This window comes from Passer domesticus, chromosome 3 (genome assembly GCF_036417665.1).
Source record: "Passer domesticus isolate bPasDom1 chromosome 3, bPasDom1.hap1, whole genome shotgun sequence".
In the NCBI taxonomy this organism is placed as follows: Eukaryota; Metazoa; Chordata; class Aves; order Passeriformes; family Passeridae; genus Passer; species Passer domesticus.
The window spans coordinates 18,865,863-18,884,834 of record NC_087476.1 but is presented as its reverse complement, the minus strand read 5'-3'; the positions used below and the strand labels follow the sequence as shown (position 1 = coordinate 18,884,834).

At 37.8% G+C, this 18,972-nt stretch overlaps 1 long non-coding RNA gene across 1 annotated transcript; it reads right to left on the bottom strand.

Annotated features, from left to right (window-relative positions):
- Positions 1 to 2,943: 2,943 nt before the first annotated feature.
- Positions 2,944 to 12,609, bottom strand: LOC135296100 (uncharacterized). Its single transcript, XR_010358147.1, has 3 exons — positions 12,394 to 12,609; positions 10,956 to 11,053; positions 2,944 to 4,402 (listed from the first exon to the last, which is right to left on the bottom strand). It is a non-coding gene; the product is annotated as an uncharacterized LOC135296100 (long non-coding RNA).
- Between the last annotated feature and the right edge of the window lie 6,363 nt (positions 12,610 to 18,972).

Below are 18,972 nucleotides of genomic sequence, written 5' to 3'. Positions count from 1 at the left end.
TTTAAGTGAAAATAGTGCAAATATTCTAAATTACAGCAATTATGGCAATATGCACCAACAGAAGATCTTGCCTTACCCTACAAGGATTTTAAAAATTCCATGCCACAAAAGGGTTCAGAACACATACTTTCTGCTTTGTACTCTTTCCTCCATTCACCAAACTTAATTTTTCTGCATGTTAGAAAGTCTCTTATTTTCTGCCCAGGAGTAAAAGCTGCACCTGTCCTGCTCTTGGCTGGACTGTCAGTGCAGCGCTAACTTTATCAGCTCTGGGAAAAAGATTTGTTACTTAACTCGTACCCTAAGGCTCTGCAAATGATCTGTAACAAGTCATTGTCATTTCTTCTTCTGCTGCTGATTCTGAAGTATTTTCACTATTTGCAATTTTCATCAATTTCTTAATTTATGTATTTTCTGTAATTAACTCAAGTATCCATCACAGCTATATAATTATATATTAAACAAAACCCAGATTAATTTGATCATGAATTTCCTGTACCAGAAGAATATTTAAGTGTTTTTGGCAAAGCTGAAGCAATTAAACTTATTTCACAGTGCATGGTTCCCTACTTCAAAGCAATTTAGGTCAAAATAATAAATAATAGTTTACACCATTTTCAATGGAACCACAATGGTTAGTTTCAGCAACTCGTTAAACAGCTAGGGGGAAAAAAACTCCAAAAGATTTTAAGGTGGCAAATTCTCCAATGAAAAACAAGCAAAATTTTTCTAGAATCCAAGTTTGAACTACCTATAAATTCAAAGTCAAGAGATCAGGTTATAACCCTCTCTCTGAAATGAACTTTTTATGCCTATAAATAAATAAATAAGGAATTTATTTTCAAGCTCTGCTTTACTACTATCTGAAAAATGGCATATAAAAATTCTTTATCATTTACAGAGATTAATTAGCAAGTATTAGTGGCAGAGGTGCTAATAAAATGGCACTTTTTTGTGATCACAGCTGTTCTCAACCTGCCACTATTTTGGCATTGTAAAACAAAAACCATGGTATTGTCCTTTCTTGAATTTTGAGAGTACACAGAAATGAATTAACATCCAAACTGGATTTCTGAATGGCATACATTTTTTAAAAATCCCTAAGGAGTAAAGTAACCAGTTATTGCCAATTCAAAATAGGACCTGCTTCCTCTGAAGCTGGTAAGACCTAGAGTGTCACCAGGTCAGAAGCTTGTAAGAAGCTGAAGATGCAGATGAATAAAAGCAGAAGCAGCTTAACACCACAAATACCATTTTGAGTTTACTGTGGAAGTATAGCAAAATCAGATGTGTTTGTTCAGCAAGAATAAGGTCAAGCAAACACACAATTATATGAACATCTTGTGTAATGTCCTTATGGTTAAACCCTCTCCCTTTTATTCCATAAATATACTGGTTACAGCCTGTCTGTACAGAACAGGCTCAGGTGTAACCCCTCTGAGACAGGGGCACAGCATGCAAAACCCACAGGTTAAAAGAAAAGCATGCATATGTATGATGCTGAGAATGGGGAGGAAAGAAAATTAATGAAAGTTGATCTGATACAAGGCAAGCATGAAATGAAAGGACATACAACACATGGAAAGGGGATGGATACGTGAGTACACCAAACAGAAAAAAAAGTTCCGTGCATTAAAATGGAGAGTATGGTAAAATTAACACTCCCCCACTCACTTGTATTAGAAAGATTATTTTCTTCAAAAGGAATTACAATTGTCAACAGGTTATAGGATATCACTTTACTTCAACAAAACTGGAATAATTAAAAACAGGCTCTTTTGTGAATCAACTGAAAAATGGATAAAATACCTGAACTCGGAGGATACCCAAACAGAAGATGCACTAACAAGTTAGGAAAAAAAACCCTCTCATGCTCTTTATCACTTCATCTTTAACAAAGTCCATCTGTACAAGAGCTCTCATTTCTCTGCTAAAGAGAAATACAATGATTATACAATGATTAGAAGCAATCACACCAGCAGAAATCCCACAATAAATCAGGATGATGATTCAGCATTTTCTCAGCTCACTTGAATGAGTAGGAATTAATTTTCAAGAGCACTGGAGAGATTAGCATACTTCTACATTTTATTCAATTGCCTTTTGTTTTCTATATAAACTGCCTTTATTTATCCATTGTTCACAGGCAGGACACTATTTTTTTTACACATAGCAATGAACACTTCAGAGCTCTCTGACGGAAAACTGAAAGACTATGGTTTAATGTGAAGCAAGAATTGACCTTTAAGTCCTACTTTGTTCTATTTTCATATAAATTGATCAGAATCTAGGGAGAAATTAATCATTTTTCATTTCACTGTCCTGTCCAAAGTCTCTGTATCATACACAAATCTACAAAGTTCATGAAAATAAAAAAACAATGAAACAATGAAATAAAATATTTGCTAAAGTTATGAGGGAATTCACAGATACAACTGAGCTTCTTTATCTGTTTTGAAAATGTACCTATTCTGGAAATAAAGACTTTCATACCCTCATATTAAAGAAGTATCTCTACCTGCAGTTCTCCACAACTCAATGGCAACTTGACGTAGGTTTCAAGACGAAAACAAATCAACAATGTACTTTTAGAAAAACCAACTATGATAAATTGGAACAAATCCTCTACCAGTGTTCACTTTCAAGATATTTCTAGAATAGAAAGTATCACGCATAGACTCCAGATTCTCTCTTTTAGTTATTTCCAAGTGCCATTTAATGTTAACATTATAAAATGCATAAGGAAGTTGAAAGGAGATGAGATGTTCAACTTTTTCAACTGAAAGCTATTTTCTGTTTTGGTATAAAACTTCAGAATTCTACCTCTGGTTATACTGATAAAAGTACAAACTATGCAAGCAAGTATTTGCTAGTAGTCACAATTTTTGAGAATTAAGAGCTTTCTTTTTTAATAATTTCCATTGGTCTTTTAATTTACAAATATTTGTAAATTATTAAAAAACTAAAAATTATTAATTTTTACAAATATTTTGTAAAAAATAATGATTTTTTTACACAAACTATTTTTGCAGAACAGTACAGGAAAAAAATTACAGCTCTTTCAATTAATCTGACATTGTCATTCTAGGGGTGGGGTGACAGCAAAAATTTTCTATTTAGACATTTTAATTTTTTTTCATTGGAATTAAAAACCCCAGAGCCTGTATTTCTTTTAACCTGCAGATTGTGCTATATATCTTGTCTGTAGGTGATCATGCAGGTGGGAACACATGAGTCAAGCTTGTTGATATTAGTTACATGCAGCTATTAGTTTGATCAGCATACTATTTACAGAATAAAAGATATGGATTGTCCATCAGCTTCTGTACAGCCATACTGTGAGCCAACCCCACTGCACACTGAAAACATATAAATCAACGAAAAACTTCTCTGCATATGCAAGAGTCACATTCTGGTAAAGAGTAAAACCAGGTATGAAAATATTCTACTTTACCACATTCCTATATTCTGTTTTGTGGTTCATTGAAGTAATGGCCTTGTACATAAAAAACCCACATACAACAGCAAGGCGACTGGAGCTTTTATTAGGAAAACTTACAAAAGTTTATTATATTTGAGGAATTGGTATAAATTGAGTTTGAGTTTTTACAATCCCTACAGAGTAAATTCATTACCCTCAAGTTAAAAAAAAATTCTCAGAGACAAGTGAAATACAACTTATCCAATACAGAACAATCCATGAGGAAAACAGAATTAAACATCCTGGAATTTTGGCTCTTTATATAGCATGGTCTACATGACATACCATATGCTGAGAAAACACATATGAGGAAAGAGGTTTCTACTGGTAAGATTATACCTTCAACCACACAGTCATAATGTAAACTAGTATTTGGTGTATGCACTGTTATGTCTGACATATGAAACTTATTGGTAACTCCATACATCTGAACTCTGACACAGTCTAAAATAAAATTATCAATAGGGATATAATCTCTACTTTTACAAAAGGCAAAATCTTATTGGGGAGAAGTCAGCCACAAGAAATATAAAAAGGATGTGAAACAGGATGGGATACAACTGTTCTTTTCCTAAGAGACATTAAAAACAAAGTGCTCGAATTAATTGGTCAAGAAGTAAATAGAAAAATTAAAGAGATACCTAAAATAGAAAAATTAATGAGATACCTGACCAGTGACCAGACTCAATAGTACATAGCTGTGCCAGAGGAGGTTTAAGTTGGATACCAGGAAAAGATTCTTCACGAGGGGGTGGCTGGACACTGCAATAGGCTGCCAGGGCCAGTGGTCACAGCCTCAGCCACGTGGTGTGACTCTTGGGGTGTTCTGTGCACAGCCAGTGGTTGGACTTTGATGATCCTTCTGGGGCCCTTCCAACTCAGGATATTCCATTATTCTATCATTCGGTGGAAGAATGCAAACTGAAAAAACGTATATTGTTAGCATTGTTGTTAAAGAGAAGCTACCTTTGAGATCAGTGTTCAATTTTCCTGATTTTTACTAAGCAGCTATTTATAAACAGTCCAGCTTTTAACTGGCTATACAAGTAATAGCTTGTACACAGTCAGTTCTGAAACCTTATGATAGCTAGCCTCCTATTAAAAATAAATAAATAATTTAAAAAACCATTTAAAAAGGCACAACAGAAGATAAGGAAAAAAGACACTACCCATTTACTCCCCTCCTTTCAAACTTCTTTCTGACCTTCATTTTCTCTTCCTCCCTTCCTTCAGTTCTTCAGAGCACCCAGTATTTGCTACTCAATAGAAACTGCTATTCTCATTTTCTCCTCCATTTCCTAGCTGCTGGCATTCTTCTTCTCCTTTTCCCTTTCCTATTCCTGTCCAGGTGTTTCTTTAAGCTCATAAAGTTCTACTACACACAAAACCTTCAACTAACAACACCTTGCTGCGACCCTGAAGGAAGGCTGTATCAGTGTTGTGTATTTCATTCACAACAATCAGCTGCCTGTGACAAACAGACTATATAAAGAGCCCCCTGACACATTTAAAATATCCCCATTTTTAAGAAAATCAGAAATCAAATATAAATATAGTTTACATCACTCATAATAAAAATAGCAGCAACAAAGTAGCGTGATTTCACAGGGAGTGAGGAGGAAAAGGTGAGTGGGAAAGGCACTATAAAATGAGAAATCCTTTTGTTTCTTTAGTTTGCTGCTGAACTTCTTTTTTCCTCTTTCTTTGCATTTTTTTTTCCAGACAGGGTCCAGAAATACAATAGTATACACAGAGAGAAAACTTTTGACTCATCTATTTCTGTTAATTCTATTTCTCCTTCTTTAAAATGACTAAATGTTCATTTGCAGATATGAGTGGAAGCGAAGGACAAGTGGGAAGTCTCCTTTCAAAAATAAGAAATCTCTTTTCAGGCAAATATAGACAGTATAGGGTACAATCTGAATGAGTAAACAAAACAAACAAAAAACCCCAATATTAGAAAAAAAGGAGGCACTGTCTTTAGAGAATTGAGAAAATGTGCACAAAACATGAAGATAATTCTCATCCCAAATCCATTTATTACTGTACAAAAATCTGAAATATCCCACCTTGAAATAATCACATCGCATTTCAATTTACAACTTGGCCAGACTAAATGATGTTCATGAACAAGTAAATGGTTATGCTGTGCTATGGTTGCATCAAGGACTGAAACACACCCTGTCACATAGGTCCAATGATACTTCCTCACTTCCCATCTCAACCTCTCACATTTTAACTTTTTCTCTTGCTGCCTCTTCCTCTGACTTGCAACATTTTAAGTCCTACATGTTTCCATACTACATGAGTTACTGGCTTCCACAGATAAAGTCAAAAATTACATTTGGGCATAATTTAGGTAGGTGTTATATAATCCAGTTCCAGAAGTTAAATGAGGGTAGAGTAGAAAGCATTTTTTTAAAAAAAACTTATTTATGTATTTATTTATATGGGTAAATAGCCCTGTAACTACCACAAAAATCTGCAGTGAGTAATGAGATGGTGGCAGAAACATGAAGTTGTTTTTAGAAATACTTTAATGTGGGCTATTAAATAGGATATGCAATATAGTATTTATCTAAGTACATAAAGAGTAACTGTAGAGCTGTGAAATAAAATATTTTATCTGGCTGCTAGCAGTATCCTGTATTCCTTTCAAAGCAAGCAACTGGGCAGTTTAGGGAAAAAAGCAGCTGTTTACTTTGACCTGGAAGATTAAACCATTGGGAGAGAATAAGGGATACCTCCTTCCCCCAAAAAACCTGCTAAAACTATATACAAATAAGCTTCCGACATAGCTGGGGCTAAGACCAGTATGCCCATAGCAGAGAGGAATAAGAGTGCAGTGGCAAGATGCACAAAAGCAATGAGGCTTCAGAGAAGATGAAAAAAAAAGATATTTTCCCAGGGATCAGACAGGATCATCTATAATTTGCTGCAACCCAGGGAGCCTCCAAAAGTCACTGAGATAAGACCAGGACTGAGAGTAAAACCCATGAAGACACAGTTGGTGAGGGGAAGATGTGTTGTGTTCTGTTTCACCCAGCTGATGCATTTCTCTCTGCTTTACTTATCTTGCTCTAAAAATAGATTTTCATCAGAATAAGAAATATGTTTTGAAGACCATTTTGCATATACCTACTTTAAGGATGGTGACAAGCAGAACAATACCAGACTAATGATCAACCCAAGAGTCCCATCAGAATAAGAAAACACATTGTGCGTTCAGCACGTACATTGCTCAGGAACTTATTAGTCCTGAACTATTAGAAACTGCATGATATTTCCCTATGAAATTAAAATTTGCAGTTTATTCTACTACCTCATATTTTAACAAAGTGGAAAGAATAATGTTATTAAAAACCCTTACAACATACTTTCTGTTTGTTTTGCCTTCACAGCCAAGTTTCCTAATTCAGCATACTCTCAAAGCAACAGCCAGACAGAACTTTAACAAGGCCTATCACAAGGTTAGGTATCTTGTGATATCTATCCTTGTGGCTAGAAATTAGGCATTCATGTTAGCTTCCAATGCAAAAAACTATGTAAAAGCATGCTTAAGAACAAAGTTATCTTGGTATTTTAGAACTTTAAGATACATATTTAACCACACAGCAGGAGTGGTTAGCCTATTACATAGAGGCATTGTTAGAAATTGTTAGTGGTTAGCATATTACATAGCATATTTCACAGATGCATTGCTAGAAAACCGTCTGTGTTTGTCTTGAGTAATAGAGATAATTCATGTTTTGATATTTCTATTCTTCTTCACGCTTCATACTGTGGAATAGGTAAAGGATTCAGAGTTAATCCCCAAAAATAGTTCCACCAAAAAGCATGCACTGCTGTTTGGATGGCTGTAGCTATTTTACCATTTCCAAGGAGGGCAGAAAAATACATAGGTACTTTCAAAACAGAGATACAGTAAACCAGACTGACTGGTATGCCTGTATGCTTACATAAAAATATTCTTCATCTTCAGGTCCTAACTCAACATTTTTTCAAGCCAGCTGTCACCTAAAAAAACCCCAAACTCACAAATCACCAGGATCAGGGGGTGAGTCCTGGTGAACAACCTGAACACAAGGCAGCAATGTGTAGTTGAGGCAAAGAAGACAAATGGTAACCCAGGCAGAAGGTGGAAGTTTGTAATCACTCCCTTCTAGTGAGGCCACCCCTGGAGTGCTGGGTCCTGTTCTGGACTCCTCAGTGCAAGGACCACATGGACATACTGGAGAGGGTCCAGCAAAGGGCCACAACGATGAAGGTATGGAAATGTGTCTGGTATCTGCAAAGGCTGAGAAAGCTGAGTGTGCTCAGGCTTGAGAAGAAAAGGCTCACGGGGATGTAGATACCAGAAATGAGGGTGCAAAGACGATAGAGTCAGACACTTTCCACTATTGCCAGGATGAGAAGCAATGGGCACAAACTGAAATGCAGGAGCTTCTGTCTGAACATCAAGAAACACTTTGTTACTGTGAGGATCTAGCACTGTCACAGGTTGCGCAGAGAGGCTGTGGACTCTCCCTCCCCGGAAGACATTTAAAAGCCATCTGGATATGGCCCTGGGCACTAGATGCCCCTGCATGAACGACAGGTTGGACCAGATGACCTCAAGAGATCCCTTTCAATCTCATCTGTTCTGTGATTCTGTGATACACAGAGGATTCTTTCCCTACATAGTGTTAATCACTTGCAGGACTGTGCTTAACACTTTTAATTGCAGTTGGAACTTATTTCTTGGAAACACCCTTTCTAGGGCCAAATTTTTAAGAACAACTACAGCAACGAGCTATATGTTTGTCATTTTAGGCCATGTCTATTAGAAAGTAATTTCTCTGCGGGTGAAATTTACTCTTTAGCCACCAGAATTTTCTCACTGAATGTCTCTACTGAGCTCCTTTTCCCTGGCAGGGCTTTGTTCAAAGGTTGTCAAATGTAGGATTTCAGAGTTCAGATATTAAGAGACCTTTGCTGACTGCTGAATGTCACTGGAAATCTATGTGTACATAAATCTCAAATTAAAAGATACACTGCCCTTATTTTATATTTGCGAGCAAAAGAGGAGCAGGTGAGGGACTTTAAACCTATTTCAATAAAAGAGAGGCAAAGAAAAGAAAGATAAATGACATACAGAGAAGGTGAACATGATGTAGGAAATTAATTATGGATCTGCAAAGAAAAGCAATGCACTTCTGTTTTGGTTCAGTCTCAAATGAAAAGCTTATATCTTCATTTGTGGAAGAGAAATATGTGGCAGAAAAGGTCAGATCCAATTTTTAAACCAATAATAAAAAAAAATAAACCAATACTTTAATAAGTGTACCCTGTGCAGGAAGAGTGAAATCTTTACTGGTACCACACAGTGATTAAGAACCTAGCAGCTCTTTTCCTTCCACTTGGTCTCTGACTCTGCCCATGCGCACACTTGCTCAGATGCTATAGAACAAATCAGGCACATGGTAGTCCCCATTTTAAAAGAAAGCAAGCATGAAAGCCTGCAAGGCCACAGATATTTATTATCAATAATTGCAACACTTTGATAAGAAGCCAGGTACAGACATTCTTTACAGATTGCAACCCCTTCCCTCTATCTAATACCATGCTTAAAAACTTTTTGGGCATTTTAAATGCCAGATATGACTGTGGAAAAGACTCTTCATGCCAAACCTATGTCTAAGGTGCCTCACAAAAAATGTTTCTCTTACTTGGCAAAAACAATTTGGAAGTGCTCTGGACTGAATCTCTCTATCAAAACACTTATTTTCGAGGGAAGCATATAAGAGAGTAGTCATTTTAGAATATGATTATGCAATGAATATCTATTAAGCCCTTTAAATAACATATGTTGAGTTTTAACTAATACATGTTTTGTTACAGCTATATGTCCCACAAACATAGCTGTATTTTCCCCAAGTAAATTTATGCCTACTAAAAAGTATCATGTGTTTCCAACTTCATCTTGCAAATGCAAGCAAAATACACATTTTCGACTCTTTTTATTTTTTTTTGTGAAAAATACATATTGCGGTCTTTCAACAGAGGCACCACTGCAGCAGATTAGGTGGCAGGAAAAGGCCATCAATGAAACCACAGGACAGGTTCTTTAAGGTGGAGCCTTCCTCATGTTCTAAACTATGTCCTTCAGGCTTACCCAGGAAATCAGCTTCAATGGCATGTGATGCTATATCCTTGAGTGGGAGAGCCCATGCTAAAAAATACAGCATTTGGCAGTGTTCCTTTAGACTTACTCATACGGACTAAAATCAGAGGCACTTACTTTTTAAAATAAAATGAATTGCATGCTAAGCCCATACTTAAGATCAGTGGCGTTTTCTTCATTATATTCTCATTTTTTAAAGGAAGTTTAATGTCTTTCTACGGAAGTAGTTTAAGCTGTATCTTAATTTGTGCATGGAATCTCTTAGTTCTCAATATAACCTTTTTATTTTTCCCGTAGCCTTTTGAGAAATTATTCCAAATTAAGGAGTGAAACTGGAAAAAAAGTATTTTAACTTCTGAAGTTAAAATAGATGTAAGTTCCACTGTAGTAAAAGCCAAGATACATTTCTTTTAAATGTAGAGTCCATTTCTACTGATGTAGATAGGCTGTGCAGTTATGTTAACTAGAACACTATTTTGCCAGCTTTAATCACATTGAAAATCTCTCAGTACCTGATACTTTGCAAGCTAGATGCAGTGGACAATGAAAAGTCTCATGTGTTTGAAAAAAAAAAAAAAAGTTACTTGAAATGCTTTGAAAATAATTCTTTTTTGTATAGCACCAGGATTTCTAACACCAGTTCTACAAGCAGTTAACTGCATCCTAAAGGGCACTTCAAAGCCTTTCCAAAACTCTCAATGAAACTGTGCTCCATCCTTTGCTTACTCACTCTACCTCAACTCATAACTCTTCAGGGAAACAACAGCAATGCCATCACTAGAAGACTAAATTTTTAGGGACTGGAAGAGAGAAAATAAAAGAAAATTAAGTAAAAAAATTCTTCAAGCACTGTGGAATTTTTTTTGTTTTCTTTTAAACTCAGATTTTCTGAGTACTTAAGGAATAAGAACTGTGAGGGTAATTATCACTGCTTCTAGAACACTCACATGTATGTGGAAGAAATAAGGACATGGATTTTTTTTCCAGTTAATGGTATTTTCAGCTAGAATGAAAAAAGATTCTGCATGTAAGTAACCAGGTTTCTTCAGGGATTTCTGGAGAAATGAAGATCACTGACATGGCATTTTTTCCAGTGTAAATACAAGCATTGCTGGAAGTTCACAGCAGAATAAAGAACATGTCCATTTTTGTGCTTCCAAATAATGTTTTACTAAGACTGCAGGAAAGGACCCCATATGTTGCTTTAGCTACACAGAAGAAACGTGTCAGCCTGTGGGAGCAGGCCAGGGAGCCGTCAACATGTTTTCCTTGCTGACACTAGCACACAGCCAACTGTGTGTTCAAACTTACCTGTGCATGGGCAGAGCTCTCCAGATACTTATACAGAGCATTGAGACATACCAACCAGCTTGTAAAACATCAGTCAGCAGCTGAAGACACCTCTCGTCCTGACAAAAAGATAAGGAAAACAAAAAATCCCGGAGCAGCCCACTGGGACCAAATTAAAGGGGGCAACAAAGGGGTATCATTCCTTTGAAAGGCTAACCCTGCTGATGGCTGACTTTAAGCACTCAGATCGAACAGATAATGAGGTTTCGAAGTCCTACTCAAACCCAGTGAAAAGACAAAACTTACAGAACAAATTATCCAAATCAGTTTGAAGAACCATACAGAATGTCTTCATAGGTTGTGTGCTTCATGTGAAGACGCAAAGCATTAAGAATAGGCAAATGATGCCTTAGAATGACAGGTGAGCACTTCCCAATTAACTGATTTGACTGGTAACAGATGACTTGGCTGCTTTCACGTATCAGTTGGTCAAGTTTCGTGTGTGATTTTAGCCACCTTCACAGTCCAGCAGAATTTGTAACTTAATGCACTCCAAGACTTGCCCTTAACACAGCCCTTCGGCTTCCATGGAGTAAACCATTTCTAGGGCTACCCTCACCCCTGTGCAGTCCCTTTTATTCAAAACTGTCAAAATTAAGGCAGCTGACAGAAATGGGTAAAGATCATCTTTGCAACCCTACAGCAAACCAAAACAATTATTAACCACACTGCTTCTAAGTAGAGCCTGTTTTCACCATATCTTTGCAGGTTTTGTCCAAGGTAGTGCTTTTACCTCATCACAATTCTGTCAGTTTATGGCAACACCCTCACAGCCCCTCAAAGGGTCTCTCACCTTCTGCCTGAACTCCTCCTAGACCACCTTAAGTTTATCTCATTTAAGACTCCACAAATGCTCCCACATCTTTACTTCTCTTTGTCCCCAGAGGGTTTTCAAATGTTTGGAAATACCACAAAATATCTCTCTAACTCTGTCCCGGAACTCCGTCTCTCCCCTCCTCACACACCCGTGTAGGCTGTGGCACCGAGGCTCTGTGACCTCCCTTAAAGGAGCGGCCGCACAGAGGAGGGAATTTTCCAGCTTTACAGGGCAGCAGCGAAACAGCGATGCCGGACTTGGAGCCCCACCCACACAGCATGTTGTGCAGCCTGTCCCAGCCCACATGCAGGGCTTGTCCCCATGGCACGGACGGACGCTATTGCCCCGACTGGCAACAGCTCACAGCAGCGGGACAGAGCACTGCTTCCCAAGTCTCTGCTACAACTGTGTCAGCAGAAAGTGAAATAAGGAGCTGGGGTTTGTACAGAGATATTCCGAAGCTGTTCACAGGGCCGTCCATCTGCCAGCCCCTCCGCTGTGGTAAGGGTGAAAGGAGACATTCCAGAAGGGAGCAGCTGTCCCTGAGGTTGCCTGTTCTTCCCACTTGAACATTAAACTTACCTCCTAATCCACTTCACCTCGAGGAGCTGCACAGCAGAAAGCAGAGCAGGGCTGCGTGAAGCAGCTGCCTAACTTGTACCTGAGCTCCGGCCCTGCTTCTAGGAGAGCCTGCCATGGTGCTGAGGGCGTGGGAAGCCAGAGGCATGGTTCCATGCCTGGGACCACAGGCATGGAAGGAGACCGCAGGGCTCCGGAGCAGGCAGGGGAGCTGGCCGGCACACAGGGGAGCTGGCCGGCAGACAGGGGAGCTGGCCGGCAGGCCCTCCTGAGGGGCAAGAGCACCGCCATTCCTGCCTCTGGCAGGCCCTTGCTTGTCTGTAAGAACCTTCAGCAGTCCTTCTAGTCAGCCAAACCAAGAAAATGTAAAGAAAGATTTTAAAAGTCAGAGGCATGTGACATTCCTAAGGAGGTCTTGGAAAGCCAAATGATAATTTTTAATATATGGAATTGGCAGAGTGACCGGTTGCAGGTTTACAGTGCTTGCATAGCTTTCACAGTTGATTTGTGCTTCATGCTTTCCCACAATAAAGACCATATTTCATCGATCTGAAATGAAACGGTGCATTCTTCTCTATGTCTCTGATGCCATGTGCCAGTAGCAGCTCTTCAGTGTATATTTTAGTTTGCTGCAACTTTACCTCACATGTTCGTTTATATATTATATGAGAGGCTACAGCTCCTTACAACACTGGAAGAAAAGCAAGGACACATTTCCTACTAGGACCCCAATTTAAGGTGGCCCTAATTAACTCACATGCACTCTTGTAGCAGTTGAACCCTGCACATCCTACCCCTCCCATGAACCCTAATGTGTGAAGAGCATGCCTTTCATCTGACCATGTATCCTACTGCTTCCTATACAGGGAATCCAAGGCACTTCACAGAACATCACTGGAATCATAGAATCATGAAATGGGCTGAGTTGGAAGGGATCTTGAAGATCATCATCTGAAGTTCCAAACTCTCCTGCCACAGGCAGGGACACCTTTCACTAGGCCACATTACTCAATGCCCCGTCCAAACTGGCCTTGAACACCTCTAGGGATGGGACATCCACAGCTTCTCTGGACAGCCTGTTCCACTGCCTCACCTGTCTCACAGTATAAAATTTCATCTTGGTATCTAATCTAAACCTACTGTCTTGCAGTTTTGAGTCATTCTCCCTTGTCCTGTCACTATGTGCCCTTGTAAATAGTTTCTCTCCATTTTTGTTGTAGGATCTTTTCAGGTAGTGGAAGGCCTTGGTTAGGTCACCTCAAGACCTTCTCTTTTTCAGGCTGAACAATTTCAATTCTCTCAGCCTTTCCTCATAGCAGAGGTGCTCCATTCCTCTGATCATCTTGGTGACCTCCTCTGGACTCACTCCAACAGGCCCATGTCTTTCCTGTGCTGGGTGCAGCACTCAAGATGGGGTCTCATGAGAAGGATGCCTTCACACCCTAGAAAATATATCTTCATTCAGTAAAGAACATTGAATATTCAGAAGGATCTATTGGCAGCTCTGGATTTAAGAGAGTACTTTAGATTTAATTTTCCAGTATAAAGGTCTTGATTCAAAGCTTTGTTAAGTTCATTGCAATCTTTATTTCTAGCAGGCACAGGCTTAGTTTAGCTCTTGATTTAGCTGACTGACCATCCTGATGCCAGGTCACAGATCCAATTTAATTCTGACTTCCTCTTTCCCTATTTAGTCCCCTCATTTGTGAATATTTCCAGCAGTCAGGAGTTAGACATTCCTGTATGTGGTGAGCTGATGTAGACTGTATGCCAGGGTCCCACCAAGAAGCCTTGGCATTCCCCCTCCTCAAGTGGACAGGAAAGAGAGAAAATAGAACAAAAGACTCAGGGGTCAAGATAAGGGCAGAAAGATCACTGAAAAATCACCATCACAGGAAAACGAACTCAACTTGGGAACATTATTGTAATTTATTACCAAGTGTTCTGGTTTAACCCCAGCTGGCTACTAAGTCCCACAGTCACTTACTCACTCCCCATCTGTAGAATGAGAAGAAAAAAATTGGTAGGGTAAATATTGTATACATCCAAGAGATGATCAGATAAAGAAATTTCTCTTAGCAATGCCAGTTTGACTGTTCTTATAATGAGAGGTTTACCAGGGTTTACTTAGAATTCAAATCAGATACCAAATTCAGGTAACATATAGTGAGAATTAATTAAGTATGCAGCTTGACTCACATAGAACTCTTGGTTTAATTGTTGAACCATAGCTCTGTACATTTTGTTTTTCACTGTATGGGAAAAACAACCAAAATTTTAATTACAAAAGGTAGAAACCATTGCCACAAAATGCCAGTTACAAAAGCAGCTAGTGAAAGAAAGTAGTCCTTCTTGAACTTTTTGAAAATTAGTAAGAGAATTTCTAACATTAGTATCTTGCTTTTGATATGTTAAATTAATTGTCATTTTCTGTTTTTCCTTTGATTTCCATCTGCAAAGAGTAACAGTGGTCCCTTCACTGAGCCTTTATATTCACTGAATCATAGTCAGCTCTTATAAATGAACAATGTTAATCAATATGAGGAGGGAATGAAGCAAAGGAGTATCTGCATCTTGCAGTAAAACCTGAGGGTTATTATGTTTAGGCAGGATACACAAGATCAGAGAATTCAAAGAAGAGGGAATGTGACATTTTAGTTGCACAGTGTCTAAAGGCCATTTGGGTTGTGCTGCTAGTTTGTATATATGCCCAAATCAGTAAAGCCAGTATAATTTTATAACATTTCTTCACTCAGTAACATTTGACTTACTGCTCTGGTTTTTCTGCCATGCATAGGTGTAATTTTTCATTGCAAAAGAATGATGGAGGTCATATCAGCCAAGTGGAGTTAGTGTTTTCACATCTTAAGGTGGGAAGCAGTAGCCCAGTATTAGGAAGCAAGATGTTCTGTCTAAAAGACTATTGGATACTTAAAACAACTTATGAATTTCCCTTTCATCTCTGACACTCATATTTGAATTGCTTTGGTGATATGAGCAGCCATAAAAGTGGCCTGGTAGGAAAGTGACAAATACAAAAGAAACTATCTGCTGAAAAATACTGACATCTTTGAAAAGTGCAGCTGGTCACTTTTAAGTGCAGCCAGGGTATGTAGAAACCAGAGATACCATGGATAAGCACAAACCCAAGGGACTTCAATGGCAGTTTAGAATCTGATAAGGTGGAAAATCACCTAGCTCTGAAAGAACAAAAATCACAATCACCTAATGGCTGCTACAGGCAAAAATATATCAAAATTAGTGGTTGCTCAAAGTAGGATATCTTTCACTATCTCAGTGTTACAAAAAGGACCTATTTTTTATTCAAAATGGAGCCTCTTGATCTCTGAGAACTTCACAGTTGACTCCCACGTGAACTTTCTATCAGCTTTTGGGCTCTCACTGGGAACACCTGCCTGACTCCAGGCTCTATAACATGGATCCATTTTGAAGTGAGACTGTTACCTTATTGGTTCAGTCTGTCCTCCCCTTTTTTGGGGTGACTGGATCCCTCTGGGATCCTGCTGCCCTCTTTTTGGATAGTGTGGCCCCTTCTGAAATCTGTCCAATTCACTTCCTGCTGATATGATATGGTTATTCTCATAGGTAACCTATCGTATCTGCTGTTACACTGGTGGTATGTTTGTTCCATAATGATAAGTTATAGTAACCTGTAGCAGTGTTTGATTATTGCTGTTACTGGTTATACTGTAATGTTGATTGATAAGATATTATTTATTGATAGTAATTAATGATTGCTGACAGTATATTTAACAGCTTGTGTATATATATTTATAGATATTAATTTATTAATTACATGGATTTCATTGATGATGTGGATTTCCTAGTAGCAATGTGTGTGGTACTTGTAGTAATTTGTAATAAAGTAGAGAAATTTAGGGGATAATGCCTTCATGTTGTTGTGTGTTACAGAACCTTGTGAACCTGTGATTGCAACTCTACACACCCAAAGGCCAGGTGACCCTTTAAGTTGAGATGCTTGGGAAAATCACTTCATGTTCTATGGTCCTTCGCTCTTTCTATTAAATTGTTCAAGTTAAAACTGTGTAGACTTCCAACTTTATGTCTAAGTCTTCCTTCCTGACTTTCTTTACCATGGGAAAGGGAAGAAAATTTTCATTGTGCCATCTATAGAAAAGAACAGGTAGAGGATAGTTTTAATACAAGACCTTATAATTTACATTTTGTCCCATTCCTTTACAGAGGAAAAAGAAAATACTTCACATGGAGAGGCTTCAGATGTCTCGTGGAACAGAAATGTGTACTGACATTTTTCTCTCTACATAAAAATGTTAGTCATGTAGAATCACCTACTACATATAACATTTTCATTTCCCAAGAGAGGAAACAAAAAAACAAATACAACATCTCTTTTAAATATTGATAAAACCCAAGGAATAATATTTACTGTAAAGAAGAAAATATTCCTAGGGTAACAGTGGAATACAATGAGATCACGCAATTACATATATACATGCAAGTAACGTGTAAAGTCCTTCTCTTTTGTTCAAAGATATTTTTTCTACCAGTTTAATTCTAATGGCATGGATCAGATTACAGTGATTTATTTTGAAAGAAATATGACTGCTAATCATCTATCAGCATAACAGTATTCAAAGGTCATATATTTATCATATGTTAAGAGAGGGCATGGGGTTTTTTTAATGTCTTCCATCTTCCTTAAGTATTGAAAGTAAATGATTCTATTATTCAGAAACCTCTTTCCTACACATGTTTCCTTAAGTTTTCTTCTGTTCAAATCAGTCTAATAAAAATAATGGAGCAGGTGATATTTCACCTCTTAATTTGTTTAAAATTTTAGGAATTATGTGGTCCAGAAGACGATACACTAACTGGTGAGAAGTTTACACTTGGGGTTTTTTAAGGACCTGCTGCAATCAATTTTCTTGTTGCTGTTTCCTTTCTTTCAATTGTCTGATATTTCAAGCAGTTTGGGGCAGATGCATTCTATTATGTTTCTGTAATCCCTGGCACAATTAGGATTTCATGTTATTTTATATATGTAAGAGAATTTTAAAGTTAAAAAATGCAAGTCAAGGCAAGCTATTATATATTTTAAACTTGATTATAACATACTAGTGTCAAAGCTCATGTGGGTATGAGGTGAATACATTGTATGAACCATTAGCTCTTTTCTCAGTACATGCCTATAGAATTTGCAAGTCTGTGTGTTTGTGTGAAAAGTACAGAATTAAAGAAGCTGTATAGCAAAGACTGGAATCCACAGGACATGACAAAACTTTAAGTGTCCATCTTGAGAAACAGAGAGACATTGAAAACAATTGGAATTAACTTATCACAAATGGTTTTAAAAGGTATTAAGTATGTATAACCAGTGTGAGAAAAGTTCTTTCCTTTTGATAGCCTTAATAGATTTACTACTTTGGTTTTCATTAGTATTTTGCTGTAAAGAGTTTCTTTATTGCATTAAGGAATGTAACCTTAAAGGCTAATTTTAGCTAAGGCATGCTTTCCTCCCAAGGCTCCATTGACAAATGGTTCTTCTGGAGGGCAGTTTAGACCCTACTTCATGTGCTTTGAATTAGTTTACTGAAGGAACCTTTCTCTGTCTATTGACTCAGCCCTGGAGAAAATAAGTTAGACTGATCTCTGCAATGTAAGCTTAGTCTTCAGTGAATACATGGAAAACCCTGTTAGCATTCAGGCTGTAATTCAGAATAACTCTTTTTAGGTCACATTATTTATGAAAATTTTTATTGAGTTTTCACAGCTTGATAACAGACTAAGATGTGTTCTTGGAATCAGGCATCTCCCACCCCCTGCAAGTGTTATGCACATCTTACAGACTAATATTGGGCCTCAGATCTTTGTGCCATCTGCTTTAGTATCCGTTTTTCAGCAGAGTCTGAAGCACATCAACAGTATTTGATTGCTTTCTGCTGTGCAGTTGCAGTGGTCCTGATAGCAACCAGTTACCATAATCTTTTCCCTGACACTCCATTGACAAAAAGCTATGTAGAAGGAGTTTCTTGGAATCGCAACCAGATTTATCTGGGACCCCTTATAAGAAGGCAAAAAATGCTGAAAGTCAGATATTATTCTAATTTTGTATGACTACCTCACTTAGGAAAATTTTCAAAATACAATGACATACACAGCAATGCCCATCCATAGCAATGTCCTCCCCATGTAGAGGACATGACCTCTACCCTCTGGCAAGAGATATTTCATATCTGAGAGTACCTTGTCCAGGAAGCTCTTCAAGATAAAGCAGTAATATCCATTGCAACGATGTAATTATGTTACTTTGATTTTAAGCACTTGGATCTACTAATAAGACTCAGGACAATTTCAAACACTTGGTTGGGCATGTACTTCTAATGACTGCAAGTCTTTGATTGACACCACATGCATGAAATTCTCTTATATGTTGTGGTAATATACACGTGGCACCTGTGAATATAGAAATGGCACAATCTCTTACATATAGACTGGGGAATTTATTAATATGAGGATTTTTCAGTTCTTTCATTCACTGTACATGAAGTGACTCAGACATGAAATTGAGATTCAAAGAAT